Genomic DNA, 26,285 nt, shown 5'->3' with positions numbered 1-26,285 from the left:
ATATCCTCCTTTGGGAACACCGAGTGCCTCCAATCTTGCTGAGGAGCACACTCCTCTCTAAAATACCTTCTTCTTCGCAGAAACAGGAGCTTTGCCTGTCGGAGTACGAGCCCCGACCATTTCTGAATCCTCAATAGCCACCGCTTGCTTCTCCTTAACCTCCATCAGAGCTTTGGTTTTACGACGCTTCCTGATTCTGTCCATCACCACAGCAAGAGGGACATCTTCCATGCCCATTTCCATCATCATTTTCTCCACTATATGTGAATCATCCATGGGCCTTTGAATAGATAGAGAAGCCTCGATTGCAGGAGGATGATCGACGCCCAACAACTCAGCATTAAGGGAGACCACCACTTGCATCTCAAGCACATCCATCTCCAAAGCCTTCGTCAACTACCTACATTCTCCAAAAGTAACTGGGGCTCCTCCGGCATAGCATCAAGGGAGACCACCACTTGCATCTCAGGCGCAACCATCTCCAATGCCTCCGTCACTGTATCTACATTCTCCAAAAATAACTAGGGTTCCTTTGGCTCCACAACCACGATAACCAAGGGATTAATCAGAAGAGGGTCGAAACGTAAGCGACTTTTGTTGGCTGCGGTCAGGCGAAACAGCAAGGGATGCATTTTGGAGGTCAAAAGGCTTAAAATTAGCATAAAATACCAAACGCGACCAACAACTTTCTGATGGGCAAGGAGATACACTAACGACACCACCGAAGAGGAAGGAGAGACCATGAAAGAACTTTCCCTTTTTGAATCACCAGATTTCCCAAACACAGGCGATTCAGGAAGGATAAAAGCATCTGCCAATTGTAAGGGAATATCTTCCCAACACAAATTTAGCTGACATGGGAGGCTTTCCCCTCCCGAGGAAATCTCGGGATAGCAACTCGTCGCGTTGAGGGAAACTTTCCCGCAATTAATATTTGGAGAAAGAGGTGGTCTGACGTGATCACCAACCCCCAAAGTCGAGAAGCTACCAAATTGAATTCGAGAAAAGTCGTTCAAAATCCAATCCTTGGGGATTTCCATAACATCTTTCAAACCATCTATATTCTTGGAAAACTGCATACCACCATTATCTCCCTTAATTAAATATTGAGGCTTAGGCGTGGAAATCGAAAAACCCTTCATATGATACGAAAATCTAACCACATGAATCCATCTTTTTGAAACTTTAAGGGTCACCGTTTTTTAAAATTCAAACTTTCGAGAAAAACTCCAGCAAGATCTCAGCGTCCCACCAACCTACAATTTCCCAATCTTTGGTGGTTTCTTTAGCTCCGGCATCTATACCTTATGCCGGTCCTGAATGTCCTGCAAAGTAACAACAGGCTTACCACCAACAGGTGCCACCCTAGAGAAAACAACACCAATCACAATGTCGAAAAAATTCTCACCAATAACTAGAAAAATTTTCTCAAAGAGGGGAACACGTTTGGCTTTCAAAATTTTACCCTGCAACATCTTACATACTGGGTTCAAGAAAGAATCTCAATCAATATCCAAGTAGACTCCGATCCACCCACTATCTTTTTTATGATGGCAAAGTTCAAAGCGTACAGTGGGATACCGTAGAGACTAATCCAGATATATTCTTTTTATCAAAGGAAACATGGTTGGCAGGTTTCTATAAATCTAATGAAAGTAGACTCCCCCTAATTCTACAAAACTAGTTTTGAAGAGCTCTACTAACCCCTTCCTTAGATCAAAGTTTGAAAACAACTTTGTTCATACTAATAACCTTCACATCAGGATGAGACGGAAGATTACAACCCCTCTGTGCCCAATCAGAGAGGCCAAAAAAATCAGAGATAGGAGGAGAAAAAGAACCTGATACAAAGAACTCAGACTTAATATTAAGCTGCTTCTATTCCGCTCTTTGAATCAGAACCAAGGGGGAGGTAAACCTACCCTGATCATCCCCATGACATTTACAGTAGTTATTTGTCTCTCCTTCATACCCTCCTCGACGTACCCACATAAACCTGAGTGCTTGTTTGCACAAAACCTGAACCCTATCCCCTTGAGGGGGTGGGGCAGAGGGGAGAGGGGGGACGGGAGGGGAGGGGAGTAGGGGAGAGGGAGAGGGGGGAGGGAGGGGAAAGGGGGAGTGAAATTACTGTTAAAAAATATCATATTTTTGATTGGGCGTGAAGTTTAAACTCATTTGTTAAAAGCCCCAGAATCTGATCTTAGCTAGCAAGAGGTGTATCGGCTCACTGTTCCTACTTTTAGACCTAGTGTGGGCTATGATGCAGAATATTCAATGAGGCAGGAGCAGTTCAGGTTCTTTGCAAAGTCTTTGAAGGTGAACAAGTTGAAGGGTTATGTTGATCAGATGATTGTTGAAGCACATGTACGCTTTTAATGGAGTTCTTGGTTTCATGATTTGTTAGAGATCCATAACCTTATAAGCAACTTGAAAGACTATGAATTTGAATGGTTGCTACTTGCCGAATCTCAAAGTTTGCAATTGTGACCCAATGTTGTTTTGGTTCTAGACATAAGCAACTCTCACAATGACAAACAAAAGTGTCTAAGTTTCTTAAATATCAAGCAAACATTTTGTTTTGGTTCTAGTTAAATGCACCACTTTGAGAAACCCATCATGTGCTTTTTGTTGTTTTACCAGCACAGTGTATGCAACTCTCTCATTCGTTCATGAGTAGAAGTGCCTAAATTTTTAGATATACGTAACCATTTTGGAGACCATCTCAAAGTGTGCTTATTACTACGTAAATGGTTCAATATATTTAGTTACTATGCAGAATAACCTATTATTAGGTATAAAATGACTTTTCCATTATTTCTTATGAAATTTTAAAAAAAGAGAAGGCAAAAGCCCCTCTGGAAATCCCTCTGGAATTTACCTGGATTGAGCAGCAGTTAGGAATCTGATGGGCTCTTACATAAAATCATATGTTCCCTTGGAAGTAGAAGCAACTCTCATTAAATACCTGTTAAAATTGACCTCATCACTTGCAATCTTCGGATTCATTGATCTGATGCCCAGATTGTCTTTCAAGATCTACCTTTCAGATCCTTTATAGGTACCACTTCCAAAGCTTCCTCACATGAATTTCTCAAATTGTGTGGCTAGTGGTGGGATTTAGCACTACACTCGATATCCAATTCTGGAACACGTAGCTTTCGTTTCCTTTTTGCAAATTTGGGATGCAAAAGTAAGCGTCATAAAATTAGTATGCTCTATTGTGACACCTTAATGGTTTTTTAATATCTGATGTTATATTGGGTATATATTTAAAATCATTGTTGCATCCTTTCAAGCGACATTAGATGCAAGAATGATTTTGCAATGCTTTATTTCCTAAAATCTTAGAAACATTTGATATTATTCTTGTGAAATCTAGAGGCTGAGCAATTGTTTTTCAATTTGATGATCTGTTTATGACTAGTGAGATAAGAAAATGATGCAATGGGGGTAGACCTAAAGCCATAACTATCTATATTGTAGGATTTCTTTTCAAAGTGGGGGACCAAAGGTATGTCAGACCTAATGTACGAACTAGAGTACCTCATCATTTTAATAGTGAGCAGGTGCCACTTGGGTCGCAAGGTGAGTGAAAGCTCACTAATGATGTCTCATCTCTCTTTTACGACCTCGTCAATGGCATGCGCCCCATCTCTCTTCTCCTCTCCCCCTCCCCATCCCTGCCCATTGACGTTGCTATAGGGCCTGTCAGCGCCTTGGCGAGACCTTTGCTGGAATCTTTACCGGTCGTAAACTTGTTGAAAACCCAAGCCCGATATGCACCAAACCTTCATTGACTCTAGGTACAATATATTTTATTCTTAATTTATAGAAGAGATATATTCTTACCCATATGGTTATAAGAGCAACCATCACCCATGGGTTTTCAATCAATTGGTTGGAAAGCGATGTGAGAAAGTAGGGATAATCGTACAATGCGATTCACTCCCACTTCATCACTATTCAACCCATTGATTGTCATGGGGTTCTGATGATGATATGGATCACACTCTATGGGCCCTTGAATAAAACAAACTCTAAGAAAAAGGTTGTTCTGATTTCTAAATATTAAATGATTAAATCTAGGTGAGTTACATTTTGGGGAATGTAATGGTAGAAAAGTTGGATGTATTTCCTATGTAGGAAAACATCCATTAATTGTTGGATCCATATCCAATAATATTGTGATGTGGATGGGCATTCAAGTGGTTATTACTAAGTTACTCCCCCATCTCAGAGTTGGATAGGATACCACAGTTGTTGGCATTTTCCCATTAGAAAAGTTTTAGGCAAATTCCCGACCTGATTATTGCACCCCTATTTCTCTGAGGGGGAAAATGATCCTTCAAGGCTTGGTCCTACTGAAGGCATGCATGACCACGTTCTCTACTGCCGGTGGTCTACCACGGATAGTGTGATGCTCTACAACTGTCACAAGTACTCAACCATCGGTCAATTAGATTTATGGATCATCTATGACTAAGTCTCATTGGACCATGTCGCATTTAAATTTGTAAAAAGATGGACTCTAGGTGCAAACTCTTTCTGATATGTGCAAAATGGATTCTAGGTATAAGGAAGGATGCCTACTATCGATTTTGAAGTCACTGCCTTCTTCATCATCGCACTCTTTACATGTCAACACACCTCCTCCATCACCTCCATATAGACTGGTACATACCTCCTCACAAACCCTATTTCAATTCTGTCTTTGAGGAACCAAAGGCCATTTTGAAAAAGTATGAGAGCAAAATTGACTACAATATCCTCTTTGAGATGGATGTGCTCTATCGGTGTATCAAAGAAGCACTTAGGCTCCAGTCTACTATTATGCTCATACTTCGAACCTCACATAGTGATTTTACAGTAACAACATGATAAGGCAAAGAGTATAAGATGCCCAAAGGCCAGATTGTAGTCACCTCAGCTTCTGTTGCTAATAGGCTGGATCACGTTTTTGTTGGATTTGGTGCTATCCAAAATCACCAACATTGAGATATTCCCAGATTATGTGAAATTGAGATATTCTCATATTATGTGGGATTGAGATATTCCCTCAAGGATTGAGAGAAATCCAAAAAGATTATGACTCTTGGATTTATCTCTTGGTCTTTTGAGATATATGTTATATCAATAGGAAGTTTTCTATTTTGTGTGGATTTCTAATTATATATATGGGATGAAAGTACAGAGAATTTGTGTGCTCTATTTGGGTCACCATATGAGAATGGTGGTTCATTTAGAGAGAGAGGGAGCTCGAGCCTTCTGTGCATAAGATGCGATTTCCTCCTAGAGAAGAGAGCTTCTTTTGGACAGAAACATTGTGATAATGCCTCTTTTGGACTCCCGAAGATTGAGAGGTTTGTTTCTTATAGAGAAGCGGTCCCCATTGAGATTTTGGGTGGTTTCCCTTTTAGTTAGATGACAATGGTCTAGTTATTGAATAGAGATGAGAGATCGGCAGTGGTGCCGTTTAAGAGAGCAGGTTTAATAGGGTTTACTCGACTTGTGTTTTGTCGAGGTTTGTTCCAAAATCTTTGATGTAACTGTCATTAGTATAGTGGATTTCATTTTGCCATGCCCGTGGATGTAGCCCTTTTGAGGTGAACCGCGTAAATATTTTTATGCTTGTGGTATATATTTCATACTTTATTTCTCATACTTTATTTGCCAAATATTGACCCATCAGGTTTTTTGCTTCCGCACGCACAATAGTTTTGACTCCGATAGGTTCGGGCCAGGAAGAGTGGAGGACAAAACATGAGTATTTTTGTACATTTCGTTCGGGGCTGGAAGTCATCGATGCTTAGGTGAATCATTTGCTTACCTCCAAATGAAAATGATATCGGGTCATTTGCTTAGGAATTTTGAGTTGGAGATGGTGGGGGTTTTTCCTGAGTGATTGCAATCCAATTGTGGTAGGAATTAAGGGAAAGGTTATGGTTATGTACAAGAGGCATGTCCTAATAGCAGAGGAATGAGGGGGCATTTTCTGGGGATTTCATCACTGTAATGTGGATTTTCTGGTAGGTTTGTTGTGAGAATTTTGGGGGCTTTCTTTGGGGGATTTGTTGTCAGAATTTGGATGGTGTAAATGCTTGGTTAGTTTTTGTTTGGTGGATTTCAATTAGAAGTTAAGGATCTTAGTGTTTTTTAGATTGTTGGTTGGTTAGTTTTTGATGGATTTCAAGTTGGAGTTAGGGATATTAGTATTTTTTAGACGTGTTGCTTTTGTTAATTTTGGAGAATCGATCTATATATTTCATTGACCCAAAGGGGATATTTATATGTTACAAATACATGCCAAATATGATCCCTTGATTATTGGGATTTTACAAGATATATGTCATTTGTAGGTGTAAATCCCTGAATAGTAGGGATTTACAATTTGAAAAATGAAACCGTCTAACACTCCCCCTCAAGTTGGAGAGTGAATATAGAGAACACCCAACTTGCGAATCAAAGAATTAAATTGGTTGCGATTAAGAGCTTTAGTAAATGCATCAGCAAGTTGTCATGTTGTTGGAATGTAGGAGGTCCGTAGAACTCCATTTTGGATCTTTTATCGAATGTAGTGATAATCAATCTTCATGTGTTTTGTTCGTTCATGAAACATAGGATTGGCAACAATGTATAATGCAGATTGATTGTCACAATAAAAAACGACAGGTGGTGAGTGAGGAACTCCTAAGTCATGCAACAGTGAGTGTAACCAGGTGATCTCACAGCTAGCAGTAGCCGTAGCTCGGTATTCGACCTCGACGGAAGAATGACTAACAGTATATTCCTTCTTGGTTTCCCAAGATATAAAAGAATGACCAAGAAGAGCACATTATCCAGTGGTAAAGCGGTAGGTATCAGAGCAACTTGCTCAATCAGAGTCACAAAAAACTTGAAGCTGAACATGATTGTCTGAGGGAAAAAATAAACATTGTCTCGATGCAAGTTTTAAGTATCAAACAAGCTGTAGGGCTGCTTCATAATGATGCCGCCGTGATTGACTAATATATTGACTAATGATATGAACAACATAAACGATGTCTGATCTAGTGAGAGTCAGGTATGAGACGGCCCACAATGCGACGGTACCTGGTAGGATCAGAAAGAGGTTCTCCATGATCATAACGCAGTTTGAGATTTTTCTACATGAGGAGGTGAACAGGTCGGGCACCAAGGAGACCCATTTTCTTCAAATATCTCAAAAGTATATTTGCATTGTGAGATACATGAACCCTTTTTAGACCATGCCACTTCAAGACCAAGGAAATATTTGAGAGGGCCAAAATCTTTCAGGTGGAAGCGGCGATGTAAAAAGGATTTGAGAGACTGTATAACATGTGAATTGGTGCCTGTAACAATGATATCATAGGCATAAACCAAAACTATCAAAAAACCATTATGACGATTGCAAGTAAACAAGGAATTATCCACTTTAGATTGGGTAAAGCCAATATCAATAAGGGCCGAGGAGAACTTGCAAACCACTGACAGGATGCCTGATTGAGTCCATAAATGGATTTGTGTAATAGACAAACTCTTGTCTCCTGCTGTCAAGAAAATCCCGGAGGAAGACTCATGTATACCTCTTCTTCCAAGTCACCATGAAGAAATGCATTATGCACATCTAATTGGTGCAAAGTCCAGTTAAGAACTGAAGCAATGGCTAATAAACAACGAATAGTGACCAACTTTGTAATTGGTGCAAAGGTCTCATGGTAGTCCAATCCTTCACGTTGGCAACAAGGGGGACCTTGTAGCGTTCAACGGTACAATCAGATCAGTACTTGACTTTATATACCCACTTACATCCAATGAGAGTTTTCCTAGGAGGTAAAGCCGTAAGGGTCTAGGTATGATTCTTTTCAGATCAGTACTTGACTTTATATACCCACTTGCATCCAATAGGAGTTTTCCCAAGAGGTAAAGCCATAAGGGTCTAGGTACGATTCTTCTCAATTGCCTAAAGCGCACATTGCATTGCCTTTTGCCATTTGGGGGTTTGCACAGTCTGAGAATAGGAGGTAGGTTCTTGAATAAAAGAGACAGCTAAGACAAAACTTTGATGAGAGGGAGACAAGTTTTGATAAGAAATGAAATGGGACAAGGGATAATGTGTACCTTTGGTTGAACCAGTGGCAGAAGAAGATATAGAAGCAGCTCTAAGCTTGGTGTGAGAGCAGTTAAAGTCTTTCAAATAGGAAGGTGGTTGAAAAGCTCGTTGAGAATGATAGGTGGTATAGAGATTGGTGTTAGGACAGAAGTGGATGGGGTGTCATGGGATTGGTCTTGATGAGGAAAAATAGGAGAATTGGGTAGGGAAGTGATGGGATCAGTAGTATTAGGGACATCATGTGAATCAAGGAGTGGGAAGTCATCGGGTATAGGTAAGGGTAAAATGATAGAGGAATCAGTGGAAGGGAGATTTTAATAAGGGAAAATGTTCTCGTGAAATACTACATCAAGAGAAGTGAAAATAGAATTGGTGGAAAGTTCAAGAAGATGATAGCCCTTTTGATCATGAGGATAACCAATGAATACACATTTGCGAGCGCGAGGGTCGAACTTATGTCAATTTGAAGCGATGGTAGAAGCATAACAAAGGCAACCAAAAACTTGTAAATGGGAGTAAGATGATTGTTTGTTAAATAATACTTCAAACGGGATTTATTCGATGATAAGGTGTTGGTAACCGGTTTATTAAATATGTGGCACTAAGCATGCAATCTCTCCAAAAGGTAAGATGAATATTACTTTAAAAGAGCAAAGCAATTGCTATTTCAAGTATGTGGTGATGTTTGCATTCGGCAACACCTTTTTGTTGCGGTGTGTAAACGCAACTATGTTGATGGGTGACCCCATTTTCTTTAAAAAATTGTTGAATAGTACAAGAAAAGAACTCCAATCCATTATCTGTCCTTATGTGTTTAATAGTGCATTGAAAATGAGTATTTACAAGTGCAAAAATATATTAATAAAGATGGAGTCTCAAATTTGTTTTACATAAGAAATACGCACGTAGAACGAGAAAAAGGAAAGTTACAAAACTTTAGATTCCACCATAAATCTACCCAAAAGAAGAAGAGAATAAGCTTTATTGACATTAGGAAGAGGCCATGAGAAGGATCTGGCCTTGAATTAGGTGATAAGACTCATGGAGTCCCATGAGAAATTGAATTAATATGTCCTGTTGTAGATAGTCATGCAAGGCCTTAGAAGATCCACAAGAACAGGGTAGAAGAGGGGTATAAGAAGCAAGTTCTTCCCAAAGATATTTAAGTTTGGTGTAATAAGCTGAAATGGTAGAAGAACCTTGAGAAACAAGTGCAAGATCAAGTCGTAACTTGAAGAGACGAGGTGCATTGTTTTGAGATTTTAACTCATTCCACATGCCTTGAGCAGTGGTTTCATAGAAAATACTATCAACAATCTCTTTATTGATAGAATTTTGGATCCGGGATCAGACCATGTCATTTTATCTTTTCCATAAAAGATGATTAATAGAAGAGATGGGAGGTATGATTAGAGAACCATCCACAAAAGAGAGCTTATGTTTGGCACTCAAAGCAGTGGTCATAGCTTGACTCCATTACGGATAATTCTCACCTTCAAGGATGTGAGAGACAAGAATATTGCCAGGATTATCATTGTAGGTCAAATGAAAAGGGCTAGTGAAATCAATAACAGAGGAAGAGAAGTTTTTACCATTGGTCATAGTGTTCCCATCAGGGATGACATTGGTGGAGTCTTCCAAAAGATGAGGTATTTGGTTGTCCATGGTAATAGCAACGAGTAGGGAAATTTAACGGAACTGCGTCAATAGAATACAAGTAGCAGGGAATTTACGGGTTTCTTTCTAGAAAGTGGAACTTTTCAATATGTTTCTAAAGTATAAGCTTGAGGACAAAGCTGCCAAGAAGGAAAGGCTTTTGAAAAGGGCTCAAGCTTAGGAGAAAGAAATTGCAGAGGGAGAGTTGATGGCCATACGCTCTGATACCATGTTAATTTTGGAGAATCGATCTATATATTTCATTGACCCAATGGGGATAATTATATATGACAAATACATGCCAAATATGATCATTTGATTATTGGGATTTTATAAGATATATGTCATTCCTAATTGTAAATCCCTGAATTGTAGGGATTTACAATTTGAAAAATGAAACCGTCTAACAACTTTATCCGTGAATACTTGTTTTCTTTCTTTATTCCTCTTGTTTTTTAGATGTGTTGGCTTCTCAATGAATATTAGTTTTTTTTTGTTCCTCTCTTTTTCTTCCCTTCTCTCTCTTTCTACAATTATTTGCTTCCCTCTTTTTCCTTTCTTCTTCATGGTGGAATCTAAAGTTTTGTAACTGGAGGTGGTTATTTTATTTATTTATTTATTTTTTCTTTTCTATGTGAGAGGTGATTTTGTTTCCTTTTCTTTCTTTGGTTTTGTTAGGCTTTGATTTTGCTTTTGCCAGTTATTTTGGTGAGGAACACTTCTACAATAAAACAGACTTTTGGGTAGATTTATGGCCGAAAACAAAAAAAATTGTACCTTAAGAAAAAGCAAGTTGATAATAGATATGCCTGGAGTTTGAACAATATTGGTTGAGAATTAGTCAGTTTCTTGAAAACTATAGAAAAATGACTGTTGTTCTGATGGTGATGGTGATGGTTGTATCCGATGCTCTAAAAACCAGTTATGGATCGTATGTAGTATTCATGTGGGGAAATGACTATAGATCGGTTCATTTTGTTTCAGCCTTTTTTTGGTTGAAACTCGAAAGGCATATTGAAAGCATCAAAGTTTTGCTTCAAGCCAGACACTTCTCGGCCCAATTCCGAGCCTTCTCAATTGAACCGGAAGGTGATGTCGAGCTTACAAAACATTGGCCATTCTTTCAGCTTTTTTAGTTTCAGTTGAACCAGTGCGAGTAGGATTTTTCGTTCATCTTGATTGAGGAAATCCTGGTGATTTCTTTGTTTTCAGCATATATTGCTCTCCAGTTGTTTATTAACATTCTGGGCATGGGATTTTATTCTAGAAATTTGTTTTGGGGGTTGAATGACCTGAACTAATTTATCAGTGTTCAAAGTTATCGCCTACGTTGCCTATAGAGAGGAAAGTTATTTTGTTTTTCCTTTGTGTCTTTTCAACTTATTAGGATGTACGTTTCTCATTTGTAATATTAAGCCAGAGAAATATGTTAATGGAGAAATAGGTTTGGTTGGAAGTAAGGTTTTAGCTTAAGGAAAGCGATTTAGACAGGGAAGTGGAGCAACCAAGTACCAGATACCATTGTCATTTGTAGACAAATTAGTTTGGTGGGCTACCCGGACCCAGAGGGCGAATCATCACAAAAGTACATATATTGCTGAACTTGGAATATTTATGAGCATTGAAAATTTTCAAATCAAATCAAGTATTTCTTTATATAAAATTCACAACTAATGATTGTCTTATCCTAATATGTATAATTGCTAGAGCTCTATATTGGAAATAAACATGAATATCTTCCAATCCTTTCCTATATTTTCTATTTTGATTTTTTAACATCCAAATTGCAATACAGCATGCACCATCAAAATTAAAGAGAAGTATTTTTCCTTGAAAAAAGAAATAAAAAAGGTTCCATCAATCAATTCACAATGATAATAAGACCAATACCTAGTTTATTATATACTAGTCCATTCTTTCTTATCCACAGTTAGGATCTGAGATTGGAAAAAAAGATTCTAACTTCAGAAAAAGATAGCCTGTGGATGCTTTTTCTCTCTCACCAAATGATACTGGTTGTGGGGCAGCACCAATAAATAGTCAACACCAAATTTCAGTTTTTGTACATTGGCAATAAGAGAGTGCATCTCTCTTTCCCTCTCCATATATTTTTATACAAATTGTTAGATAAATAAACATTCGGCTGCCATCCTATATAGCATACGCATGGAGCTTAGACATATCCTGCAACTCACCGATGATTTCCATCGCTATGGATATGGAGATGATGGTGTACATGTGATTCATGGCCCATGGTGTAGATGACAGCTAATAAATGCGTCCTTTCTTGACATGTTCATCGACGCGTTGAACAGTTATGGAGAGAGAGAAGCATGCGTATCTTCGATGAACAGTTATGGAGAGAGAGAAACATACTTATCTTTGGGTAGAGAGAGTAAGTTAAATTTTGAAATAGGACCATACATTTATATTGATTTTATGCTATGAAGACAAAATAGAATGTCAATAAAATTTTAATTTAAAGCAATAAAGAACTAACCACAAAATCTTTGTAATTGAAATCTACCAAATAATTTTCATATTCAACCTTACCAAAAAATAATACGATTTTATAATTGGAGCTTACAAATTATTTTGAAACACTACCTAATATTGGCCATGGTCATTAAAAGACTAAACTTTGACAAATGAAGATTTGGCACAATTAGAAGGAAGTCTACTAAAAAACTCAACGGAGTTTGTTTTTATTTTGGATGTTGCAGCCATAGACGAATCCCATGCTCATAGCCAAAACTCCAAGAAAATCCTATCAATTGTTATGTATTTTCTCTCTCTAAAGTTTCGGACTGAAGAATCAACTCGTCTATGAAGGATTGTGCCCTAGGGTTATAGTATAATGCAAATTTTTTGTGCCATATCATATACTTGAATGAGACAAGTTTTGTCCCAAACATTTCATTAAACAATTATAGCACAATCTGGCTCCAAAACCAAATGATGTTCCATGCAAAAATAAACACAATAAAAAAAGGGAAATTATTAGAAATATACATTTATTTCTGCCTAATTGGGAAAAAAAAAAAAAACTTAAAAATTTTATAAACCTCATCCACACCTTTTTTTGGCATTTTTTTTTAACCAAAATAGCACTCACAGTAATCGTAGTATTGTGAAGCCCTAGCATTATGATACTTTACGTACCATAACCCCATTTTTTACAACAAATTAAATGCTATAACTTGAAGTATTTTAAATGCCAAAACTGAGGGAAAATGGTGTGGACGAGGTTTATGAAAGTTGTGGGTTTTTCTTTTCTAATGTTTCAAAAATTGATGTATATTTTCTTATAATTTCCCAAAAAAAAATGAGAAGGCATAGATAGGGTTATCGATACTTGGATCTATCCCCAAACTACATACGGAGCATAGGATGCTAATCCAAATCCTATAGGCCAAACCCCATACAATGTGCGCAAATCATCTCACTTCATTTGTTTTATTTTATTTTTCATTATTTAAACTCTCTATTTTATAGAGTTCCTACTTCATAGAATTAATTATAATAATTAATGGCTTATAGGAGTTAAGATCCAATTGTAACTTTTATCTTTATTTTCCTTGAAAAGTATTAGGAGTTTTGATAAGTTGTCACACTCCCATGAGGATTACTTAAAAGACCTAACAATATGTATTATCTATGTATGACTTGTTTTATGATAATAACGTGATATTATTGACTTTATGCCCATAATAATTGGATATCATGAAAATGCGACAATTTCAATATTGCACTGTGTACACCCTCTCGGCAAGCCTCCCCATAAATTGAAGGAGAATATACACACCACCTCTTTCCATAAACTACTGGTTTAAGTTACGCATCCCTGGGTGTTTGAGGCACCATAGTGGCTGTATTGGCTCAGCCCTCACCCCTCTCGCCATCATCCGATATCGCCACTCATTGAGACGATCATGGCCTCTGCATACCTCTTCATCCCGATTCCCTGACCACATTGCCTCGGCAAAGGCCGCCGTCCTTGGCGAAAGCCTTGCATTCAACACTGTCCCATCAGCTTGCTCCGACCACAGTACCAAGCACTAGCTTTGCCTCCTCTGTGGTTAACCCATTCGTTATATCATAATCGTATATCCTCTGCCATGTTTTGAAAGGACCGCACCAAGAGCCCCCATTGCCCTCATAGTCCCTCGTCATAGCTACTGTCATTGCCCAAGAAATCACCATGCCCACAATCCAAGTAGTAGAAAGCAGAGGACGACACTATTGCTCTATAACCCAAGGATGTTATGAACTTGGTGTTGTTAGGTCGATTGCTCCATGACTGCAAGATGGTGGTCTCCTTCGGGAGCAGCTCAGGCTTCACGTTAATAGCGGAGCGGAGAAGGACATCCTGAAAGTAAACTGCAGTGCGATTAAGAGGTTCGATGTAAGGGTGAGTGGCATTAATATGAGTTTCGAGGAGTTGGCCAAAGTTCGTCCGGAGGCTAAGAAAGCTTGGATGTTGGGATCAGCCTTGCAGCAACCAGGGACGACCTCGTCATCTCCAGCATGGAGGAAGGAGTCGAGGAAGAGTGCAGGAAGGTCGCGAAGAACTTTGCTAAGGAAAGGATAGGTGTTAGGTTAAGATGTCCAGTGCCACGCTGAAGAGCCAGCGGGTGTTTACCAGGCCACAATCTTAGGGTATGCTGCTGCCCATGAGCCGGTATGCCCTAAAGTATTTCTCTACCCCTTCGTTGCTCTATATATTTTGTGAGAGAGCTGAGGGGAAAGTTCTATCGAGGGCCCAGAAAGAACTTTCACGACAACAAATTTTCCCTATGTCAAAATGTTCTCTACAATGTTCCCTTAAATCATAATAAATCTAGGATGGCTCATCACAATCAATTGATGGTTTGGATGGTGATCCGGATCCACTCATATCATGTGTGGATCTCTCTCTCTCTGATGGTCAAATCCATCAATTGGACAGTGAACAATGATAGCAACTGTGACCTAGGCGTTTCCATACTCAACGGAACTATAGTTCCCCTTTTGCAGAAGGACGTGGTTAGCATGCGCCCCAAGGTCGCATATGGAGAAATGCTATATTTTTTTAATATAATTTGATCTTAATTATTAGAGAATATATAAACTTTAATATGGAAATTATGAATATAAATAAATAAATAAATTTTGAAAACTAAAAATAATAACTATTTTGAGAGAACATTTGGATCGTTAATTACAATTGTTTTTAGATGGACCACCTATTTGCATCCATCTTTAAAATGGATGTTTTATACCTTTGGACCGTATATTGTACAAGGGAAATGACCTTGTAAGACCCTCCCACACCCATGTGTCTAGGACCCCAAAAGATCACTATTAAATTTGACACAGATCTCTAGAAAAGTCAAGTCTCACACCCATGTGATAACTTTTTTAGAGATCTGTGCCAAATTTAATAGTGATCCTTTGGGATCCTAAACACATGGGTGTGAGAAGGTTTCATAAGATCATTACTCATTGTACAAATATGGTCTAGCCCGCATAAAACAATTGTTCTTTGTGGAATCCAATTCCTTGTACGTATCTGCCAGGTGAAAGTGGGAGAAGGGAAAGAAATAGGGATGAAGGGGTCTTGCATTGAGTTGAAGGGCATTTTGGCTGAAGCCCATCCACAATTTTAAGGTCCTTGATAATAGGTTTGGGACATTGGTGGGTAGGGAGGCTACTGCTTCAATATAACATCTTAAGCTCTATTCTTACTATTAACATTTCACAAACAAAAAAAAAACAAAAATTCTTTTTTTTTTTTGTTAAGGACTTTTTTTTTTGTTAAGGACTTTGATGTCATAGCACTATGATTTTCTTCAGACAAACCTTTTTTTGGGGGGTGAATCGCTTCGAACAACCTTAGTACTCAAGAACTAAACTTATTGGAAATCTAATGGGGTTAGAAGTTCCAAATGACTGAAGAAATGTTTTTAAAATTTGTTTCTATATTTTTAACAAAATAGTGAAGTGCAAGATTATTTCATTTTCCAAGAATCAATCTTAACAACATTTTTTGGAATTTAACGGACTTTTCCTAGGGAAAAAGACAATTTTTTATTGGAAAACTAATATATCATTAAATAGAAAGAAGTAAAAAATAAACTTCATTTGGTGTGTTGGGCAAAGGTGTTTGCACCTTTGAGAGATTGAGGGTTGGGTATTAGGAGGTTGAAATATATGAACTCTGCCTTACTTGTGAAATGTTGGTGAAGGATTCACATCCAACAAGACTCTTTTCTGGGTACAAGTTTTGAGAGATAAGTATGGCATGGATCTGACTTATGGACTCATTAAAAGCCCAAGAAACAAGACAAGGCTATCCCATATTTTGAGGAGGATTGATTATGAGAAACCTATTTACTTGCAACAGTTCCGAAAAGTGGTGGGCAATAGAGAGTCCACACTTTTCTGGTTTGACAACTAACTTGGAGATTATCCATTGAGATAGATACCTTTTCCTGGAGGTCTTCTCAAAAGTCTCAAATCCACTAGCATCCGTAAAGGAGGTTAGTGGGGGTAATTTTACTAACATTGTTTGGTCTATTCATTGTAGGTGCAAGAGAGTATAGTTTTATTGGGGAATATCATACATTGCTAAATTTATTGAACAATGTTTGCTTAACTCCAAACAAGAAGGACTCTTTCATATGGGATCTTACTTCATTGGGGAATTTTTCTGTTAAGCCCACATATGACCTCTTGTATTGTGATCGTAGTAGGGAGTTGGATCAGGGTCTTCATAACATCAAGAAGCTACATGTGCCTCTTAAAGTCTAATTGTTCTTATGGATCCTGTGTCAAGATAAATTAGCAACAATTGATAATTTAAGAAAGCAATGATGTATCATTACCGATGTTTGTATCCTATGCAAGGCGAGTGATGAATTAGCTCAACACTTATTTTTATCCTACCCTTTTGCTGCTAATATTTGGGATTTGGTCCATCAATGCTTCAAGTTGTTCTTATCGGTCCTTCAAAATGTCAGGATGCTACTCAATCAGTGGATCTCTCCAGGTATTTCGAAGGTGGGTACCATCTTTTGGAGGTCTATTTGGGTTAGTCTTTTTTGGTATGTATGGAAGGAAAGAAATAGAAGAGTATTTGACGGTATTAACATTGATTTATCTTTGTTGAAATCAAACATTATTGCGGTGGCAGCAGATCAATTCTCTTCCCATAAAGATAGTGGTTTTATCCCCAAAAGTTTAATCATCAGCAATCCTCTGGCAATGGCAACTTTGGGTATTAACACTGATACTCGAAGAGCGGCTGTTTGGAAACCAACCCCTCTGAGTTCATACAAACTCAATTTCAAGGGAAGCTCTTTTCGAAATCCATGTGCAGCCAGTTTTAGCAGACTCATTAAAAATAATTTGGGTCACATAATTTGCCCTTACTCAAGAGGCCCCTCCAGTACTACCAGAGCAGTACTACCAGAGCAAGTGAGGTTGAAGCCCGTGGCCTATTGGAACGATTTAAACTGATATCTAAATTGGAAGGAGGTAAAATTGTAGAAGGAGATTCGGCAAATATTATTGCTTGGAGCAAAGGAGAAGCCAATATACCATAGAGGTTAAAGACTATTTTTCATGAAACTAGGGATATATTATTGGCTACAAATGTTGAAATCCAGCATTGCTACTATCAAGCTAATGAAGATACAAATGTTGAAATCCAGCATTGCTACTGTGAAGCTAATGAAGAGACCGATTCTCTTACCAAAGGAGAGGTTAATTCTTATTCTTTGAGAGTTACCTTTTTCTAATGATTTTTCCTTTTTTCTATTGTATACCTTGTACTCTTAGTCTGATTAGTGGAAGTTTATATTAATGTTCAAAAGAAAGGAAAGAAGTTAACAGACTCTAAGGTCCTGTGAAAGCATAGGAACATGGAAATTCACTCCCTCACCCCATTCTTAGGAGTCCACTATTTGGGTACGATCAAAAGGAAAAACCTCTTATGGAAAAAAAAAAACCAAAAAAAAGAATTGGGAATGGTTGGGGGGGGGGATACCTTAATATAATCTCCTACCCACCATTTCACCCTTGTTTTTTGACGCTTGGCGTACCAGGTTTCAGAGTTTTGTTTGGTGGGCACAGCCTCTGGTGAATCTCAAAGGTGGGGCCACACGAGGCTGCACCACCGCATTCTCTCCCCATATTTGCAGGTCTGTCTGCATGGGGCATCGCTCAATTCCCACCATTAACGTATCAAACTTGTGCAGTTTAAATTCTTGTGGGAAGTTATTTACTTCTCAACCAAGAACATAAATCCAACTTTAGATATCTTTGGGTGTGAAATTCTAAAAGTTGCCATTTTGTCTCTCATCCGTAGATTGAAATTGTATGATGGTTTGATAGGGTTGCAACTCTATCAAAATAAGCACAGCGTCATCAAAATTTGTAATTCAAGCATAAGAGAACCATTACATAGATTGTCTCGGCTTGAACGTCATGGTTGTGAAGAAAATTTAGGTTTTCAAGTTCTAAAAATATTGTATATACAAATTATCTAGACCGTCTATTTTACTCTAAAAATAAGTATTAACAAATCTGCAAGATCTGTATATTTTTTTAGTTTCAAATTTTATTGTCGGTGCTTGAAATTGATTTTGGAGTCATCGTGGTGACTTCTGTTGTCTAAACTGCTTTTTAGATGAGTATATGAGGTGAGGCTTTATTTTGTTTCCATAAAGCCTAGGCTTTATAGAAATTTAATTCTTTTAGAAAAGGAATCATTTGAAAGACGATTTAGAGTGCCACAGGTGTGGTTTGTACCAATGTTAGCAAAATCTAACCGGAACGGTTAACCAGGCATGGGTCTGGAAGCGGTTTAACTGGCCTAACCGGTAAACCGGCCAATTCAACCGCTCTAACCAGGCAAGTCCCGTGCGATCAAAAAAGTGTTAAAAAAGTAAAAAAAAATACAAAAAAAAATCTACTAAAATATGAAAAACATATAAAGAACGATTAAAATAAAAAACATTCAAATGAAGTTGAAAATTAATGAAAAAAATAGATTTTAACCCATTTTATATTTTCCAAGGGCTATTTTTTATTTTTTTAAAAAAAGATGGGAAAATATAAAAGTGAGTATTAATCACCAAAACAATTTTTAATATGTACCAAAATGTAAAGAATATTTAAAAACTGCAGTAAAAATCAAATTCTTTATTTTTGAGAATTTATATGCATTTTTTAGAACTTTTTTTTTAAATACCAGTTGATCACCCTAACCGCCCAAAACCGGAGCCGCCCAGGGCGGTTAGCGGTTACATCGGGCGATTTTGCGAACAATAGTTTGTATAAGGATGAGGATGCATTTTGAAATAGTGTGAAAATATGTTATTCTAATATTGAAAATATTTACAATGGATTGAAAATTCATTTTCATCTTTAATTATAAAATTTAAAGCTTAAAAAATAGTGTAGATGAAACAGATCTATGCACACTTGATAATCCTAAAAATTGACGCTCTTGAAAATGCATTACAAGATGCACTATTCCCAAAACTCGAAATCTATTTTTTCTAATGTTCATACATCTTGAGGTCGAGATAATCAATTTGAGGATATTTGGGCATCAAAAAAACCTCTTCTAGTGAATTTTTTAGGTTCGCCCTACTTTGATGGTTTAGTGCCTTAATTTGATTATTTAGAGCCTCACCTTTATATAAACTTTTTTTGAACTAAGTATTCAATTTATATAAAGAAAGCTTCCCTTCGGAACCCATGTATGCACCAAATACCACATCCCATTGAGATTGCATGCAATGTTATTCGACCGAAGAGGCCGAAGCCTTCGGATTTTATGCATAAACGTAAGCGAAGCAAAGCATGGTCATGCCACTTCGGTCAAATTCAGGTCGCTTCGAGCTGTGAATTAGGGGTTGCTTCGGGTTTAATTCGGATGTGCTTCGGGTATACTTAGGCCAGCAAAAATATAGCTATATAAAAGTTTTTTTTTTTTTTTATTATTTTTTTCATTATTTGTATGTATTTTATATATAAATATCTAATTTATTTATATTAAATTAAAAAAAATCCAAATTCTTCCCTCAAATCGACTGAAGCACAGAATTGTTTCATTTTTCTCACCGAACCAAAAAAAGACTCTAAGCAAATCTAACAACATTGATTGCATAACTAAGAGGATCTTGTATTTGCAAATAGAGTCCTCTAAGACATAAGCCAATGAAGGGATTTAAAAACCAGAATAGGGCTCTTAAAATGATAGAAAATTGCTTTGGATGGCTGGCAAACCAGTCCATTCCATTTCACCCGGTCCAAAAAAAATAAAGCGTACTGTGATCCATGTGACCATATAGAACCAATGGTCAATGTTAGGTACCTAACCAATGCCTCCCAAACCCTTAGGCAGCATTTTAAAACTAAGCCGGGGCAACTCGGACTCGCCCATAGGCTAGGTGAGTTAATTGTACACAATATTTTTAAAGGTTAACTATAATATTACCGCAAATTCATATTAGATAAGTTAGGATGTCTTACTAGTTAGCTCTAAGGAGTAAAGTGTACCCCAGTAAGGGGTTGAATCCCGTCAGTATATAAAGCATACTAACCAGTGTAGGGTTCTCGGGATCCCCTAGAGTCCCAAACATCGGGATCCCACCCAAAATCGTGTATGTCATTGGCTAAATGTGAAGTAGATGAATACAACTATAAATCGAGTGCGAAAAATAAAGTAAATATAAAAAACAAACTACAACAACACACGATTTACATGGTTCACCTCGTAAGACTATATCCACGGCCTCGGCAACTAGAAATCCACTATCACAATGAATATTGCAGTTTGGGTCAACCTCTTTCCCATCGCAATGACGCTACCGAAAAGATAATCTCGAGAATAATATAGAGATTTTCTCTCTCTAGAAGTAGAAGCTAATCAACTCAAAACTCATGGGAATATCGCCTCTTTCTCGGAGACCATGTCTCTCTCTCTTGGAGACCCATATCTCTATTGGAGATCCATTCCCATAACCCCCCAAAAGGGTGACCCTCAAAAGATAGGTACTGTGTCCTCCTTCATTCTCTTATAAAAGATATCGTTTTCTTGCTTTCCAAGAAAGTCAATTTTCTATTTCTCGTAATACCGTAATTTTTAGAAAAAACTATGAGTATAATGATTTAGCTATCGCCAAACCCAACAACCAGCACGCCACTCTTACTTTGTTGATAAAAGAGGTACTTACAATATATATATATATATATATATATATATATATATATATATATATATATATATATATATATATTTTTTTTTTTTATTTTTCTTCATTTTCTTTTAATAAAAATGAGTTGGACTCGAGCGATTTACTCAGACTCGTCGAGTAAATTGCCTCGACTAGGTCCCATATATAACTATTATTTTCATTTTCTTTCAATAAAAAATGAGCTGGACTCAAGCGATTTACTCAGACTCGCCAAGTAAATCGCCTCGGCAAGGTCCCAAATACCTTGGCCGAGTGGATTTTTTTAACATTGCCCTTAGGTGAAGGAAACATGGATAGTTACGCCTTAAATTACCTCCGGAGTTAACATTCTCAGAAGCTCTTTCTTTACGGCAGCTCTCACTTTGATTTTTATGTTTTTGAGGTAACCGTTTCCATAGGTAGGCCTTTCCTAAGATTTGAACCCAGGTTGCAATGGTAGCTTTCATGCTGAATGTTAAGTACCGACCAATATGTTTCAAAACCTTTAGGATAATGAAAATGCAAAAATTAGGCCCTTAAATTACCTAGGATCGTAACATATCAATGTACCAATTCTCTCCATTTAACAGGTTTACCGTGATGGAGAATCTGGGACCTACCACTTGGGTCACTTCGTGGCCTATTAAGCCACAATCTCCCCCATCATGGTCCATCCATTTGATGATGGCAGCGACGACTATATACATGTGGTTTACTGGTATATGAACATAATCCTCTGGTTCATTAGCCAAAAGGGACTATATAAATGTGGTCTACTGGTACATGTAGATCATAGAACATAATCCTTTGTTTCATTAGCAAAAAGGGAAATTTATGTACTGGAAGACATTTTGTAGACCATAGAAAGCCAAAAGGAAAATTCATGTACAAGAAGACATTTTGGAATTTTTGATATGGTCCACATTTTCATGAAATTTCGGCGGAGCTCCCTTTTTCCATTTTTTTTTTCCAATTTTTGCCCCTAGTCCTAATGTAGAACTAGTTGAATTTTTTTTATGTTTTTCTTCTTTTTTTTAATATGTTGACCTTTGTATTAAGAAGATATTTATATATTTTAAACTGGTTGGATATTTTTATAAGGTGATATCACATTTCATATGGATGATGTCTCACCTCTCCTAATAACCAAAAATACCCTTACTAAAAGAATATTGTATTACAAAACAATGGTATATATGTGTCGAAAATTTGTTGAATACAATTATAAAATGCTATATAGTGTGAACACCTTAACGTAACCTATTTTTATATAGAAAAAGCTTATATAAGGTCGCCACCTTAAAATGTAGAATTACAGATGCGGCTCAAAAATCCATCTAAAAATGTTGTTCTAATGTGGAAAAACGTTCTAATTGATCATCTCGACATCGTGATGTATGAATATGAAAAAAAAAAGATTTTGAGTACTAGAAATAATGCATATTGCAACACATTATCTAGACCGTCCATTTTCAATATTTTCATATGTTTATAGATCTACTTGATTTTAACCATTTTAGAGGTTAAAATTTTATAATTACATATGAAAATAGATTTTCAAATAATCCTAACATGTTATGACAAAATTTGGAGGTGATTGTTTAAGGTTGCAACACACCTTTTTATATTAGGTTTTTTAAAGTTGACAACCCTTCAAAATATAAAGAGTGATGTTAGAATGAATTGTGATAGATATATTTATCTAAAAAAATCATTAATTTTTGTTTAAAATTATTTTAATAGTAGTTAATCACTAAATAATAATAAATTTGAAATTTTCACAAAAGGGCAATAGTATTTTGAAAATTAGTAATTAAAACTTTATTTATAAAGTGCTTATGTCTTTTAATAAAAATTTCAACTTTATCCCTAAGAATAACAAAAATACCCATTGCTTTTTTGTTCTATTTACACAAACACTTTTACTTGATGAGCAGGACATCACAAATTGTAATTTAAAAAAAAAAATTCCACAGTCCATAAATAGACCCTTCACAACTAGGGTTGTGAACTATAGATTATTTCTTTTATATTTTGTTATATTTTAGAGCTATCCTAAGGTTTAGAAATATCTCAAATGTTGGGCATCTCCACACTTTAAATTTAGAAACATTAGAGTGTCCTATACTTATTTATTAATGTTGCAATAGTCCAATTTGATATCTTAAATATTAGGCATCTCCTCAATTCTAAATTTTTTTAGTCTGATATTTGTGACATTGGACTATTTTTTTAACCTAGACAATTTAATATAGCCAATATCAAACATTTTCTCGTGACCAAAAACCAGTCCAATGTATGAAACATCATACAATAAAAAATAACTAAAAAACCCAATCTAATGTTGGAAACATCGATACGGTTTTAAACGAAATCAACAAAGAATAAAGTTAAGTCTGAAACAAAATAAGGGAACACCTTTGGATGTCTTATGTTCAGGAGATTGAATTGTCCCACTTTAGGACATTCAAATGTCTTAAACATAAGACAACTGCCAATTGACCTCCAACCTCTCCGAAAGCCCTAAAGTTTAAGAAAAATCAAAAAATAAAAACAAAAGGTGGTCCAATGTTGTTAAATCAAAACAGCGGTTAAAATTGAAAAAAGACAAAAAAATAAATAAAAATATAACCTAAAATTCGTGAAAATGTGGACTCTATTGTAATACCAGAAATATTTTCTGGTCTGAAAGCAACGGATTTCATTAAAAAAAAAAAACACAAACCATTTAACAACCCAGTGGCTTAACGGGGAGGAGGGCTTACCCGGACTGTCGATCTCAGGCACTACTCTGACCCCTCGGCTCATCCCAAACTCCACAATGCCCCTCACTTCTTCCGCCGAATACCGCATCCCCGCCCCATACGACCCTTTCTCCGCCAGCTCCAGCACCGACGGCAGCACAATTGGGAACGATGCCTCATCCGTGATGTTCTAGTGGAACACATTCAACTTGTTCTCGCTCATCGCCCCCAGAGTCCTCAATATCTCCCTCACCCCATAGTAATTCCTGGCAGTATCAAGCATCACCCCCCTATGCTCAAACAGAGGGGCATCCCAAATCTTAAGGGCGACCGGTAACCTGGCCCCAAACCAACTGCGAGACCGTCTCCAAACCACGCATTGCTCCCCACACTGTGGCTGACTACAGTGTTGAAGAGCAAGTAAGACTCATCGACACCATGTTGCAGGGGGGCGATTTCGTCCTTGATGGAGAGGGTCAGGGTTTGGAGAGGCAGAGTGGAGGCAGTGAGGTTGGAGGGGACAGGGCGTACGGGAGTGTATTTTTCGGCAAGAATGAGACGGAGGTAGTGGCTAACAGCGTTTTGGAGGTAGGGATTGGAGCCGGAGTAGGAGATGGTGAAGGTCGGAGAGAGGAAGATGGAGGAGTAGGGGGGAGCCCATTTGAGGTTCCTGGGCTTGGGCCACACCAGGACCTGTGGGGGCTGAGCAATGGAGGTGGGAATAAAAGAGATGAAAAGGAGGAGGAGGAGGAGGAGTAGTAGGAGAGAGGAGAGCGAGCACAGAGCATTGGGTACGTAGTGGACCTTCATGGTTGGCTTGTGTTTGGAGGCAAGTTTTTGTACATGTATGCATGTAGAGGGCCCACTAGGAGGAGTTTTGGGTCATTGCGTGGAGTATGTAGGGATTGTCTTTAGGATTTGTTGGGTTGTGGATGGGTTTTGTTTTGGAAGGGCTCTTTGAATTGAGGGGAGTTGGGACTTTGTTTTAAGTGAAGGAGTTTTTATTTTTTATTTTTAATGTTTTTCTGGGGTGGTAGCAAGATTTCCCTAATTTTTTGGGTCCAGTTTGTTAGTATGTCATGTTTGGGTCTCTTTGTTGGTAGGTCATGTTTGATTGGCCAAATCATATATTCTAATATTTAAAGGACAAAATTTATATAGAGCCGAGACTCTAAACAATCAAATTAAAGCCCACATAAAAATTTTCATTAAAAGAAGTTCTTTTGATATTCAAATATCTTCAAATTGATCATCTCGATATCAAAACGCATGGACATGAGAAAAAAATGGATTTCAAGATTTGGAAATAATGCATCTTATAATGCAGTTTTAGACTCTCAATTTTCAAATTTTTGTAGATCTGCTCGATCCATGAAACTTTCCCTCTTTATCTCTCTAAAGATGGAATGGGAATACCCTCTCTTTCTCAATATTTTACCACATAACTCTTTTTCTTAATATTTTACCACATGACTCTCTTTCTATCCATGTAAGATATCTTTTATGTAGTATCCTTCTAAATTTTAAGATCTCTTCAATAGCATCTTTTTTATTTTTTTGAATGTTGAGGAGCTGCACTCTCGTCTCTCTTCTCTCTGTTCTCTATACATTAAAATTTAAGGAAGCATTTTTTTAGGGGTTTACTATGTCTTGTTTGAAAAGGATGTAGCCCACATTCTTTCGAGGTCCTTTCTTCCATAACTTTGACTTAATAATGTAGCATAGATAACTATACCCACTTCTCGGTCTTCGACCCACTCAGCCACTACGAATCTGTCTAGGTCCTTTCTTCCATTACTTTGGCTTAATAATGTAGTATAGATAACTATAACTCACTACTTGGTCTTCGACCCACACAGCCATTACGAACGCAGCAGATTAGTGCAGTGGGTGAAGGTTTGAAAAAGGATCTTAGAGTGTCTAAGATTGATAAAATAGATAGTAAATCGAATGATTCATATAGTTCTTTCTACCGTCCTATCTACACTATCCATATCCTCTCGATTCAACCTAATCTACTACCCTGCTAATTCAATCTAATCCACTCATTTAAGACCTGGAATTGTAAGAATTAGAATCCCTTTCATATCTTCAATGATCAAACTAATAATTCAAACTTCATCATTTAAGACCTGGAATTGTAAGAATTAGAATCCCTTTCATATCTTCAATGATCACACTAATAATTCAAGTTTCATTCAACACTTTGACTGACTATTTTACATAAATGATAAGTGGAAATTCAGTAGGAACTAGAATGAACAGTGTAGTAGCAAAAATGCTTGCATAATCTCAGAATGACTAATCCGATCCAAAATTTGGATCCGACTCCAACCTATTAAATACCCGAATCCGAATAAGATATGAAATTCGGGTTTTGGATCCAAATCGAGTAAATTCTCAACCCTAAAGTAAACCATAAGTTACACTATCGCTTGTGCCCGGTCCAAGCTCATGTTCACCCGCACACCAACAATCAACGATGATTTTGATTCTTTCAAGATATTTTCAGTTTTCCAGCATTTAGCTCACTCAATATCAGCT

General features: G+C 37.2%; 2 pseudogenes; one reads left to right on the top strand and one right to left on the bottom strand.

Moving 5' to 3' along the window:
- The first annotated feature begins 2,130 nt into the window (after positions 1 to 2,130).
- On the top strand, positions 2,131 to 5,984 carry LOC105420382 (obtusifoliol 14-alpha demethylase-like; annotated as a pseudogene).
- Positions 5,985 to 13,261: 7,277 nt separating this feature from the next.
- Positions 13,262 to 25,243, bottom strand: LOC105420381 (beta-hexosaminidase 2-like; annotated as a pseudogene).
- Positions 25,244 to 26,285: the final 1,042 nt, after the last annotated feature.

Source organism: Amborella trichopoda, chromosome 3, assembly GCF_054954075.1.
Source record: "Amborella trichopoda isolate Santa Cruz 75 chromosome 3, AtrichopodaSantaCruz75HAP2 v2.0, whole genome shotgun sequence".
NCBI classification, from domain to species: Eukaryota; Viridiplantae; Streptophyta; class Magnoliopsida; order Amborellales; family Amborellaceae; genus Amborella; species Amborella trichopoda.
This window is presented reverse-complemented; position numbering and strand designations above follow the sequence as displayed.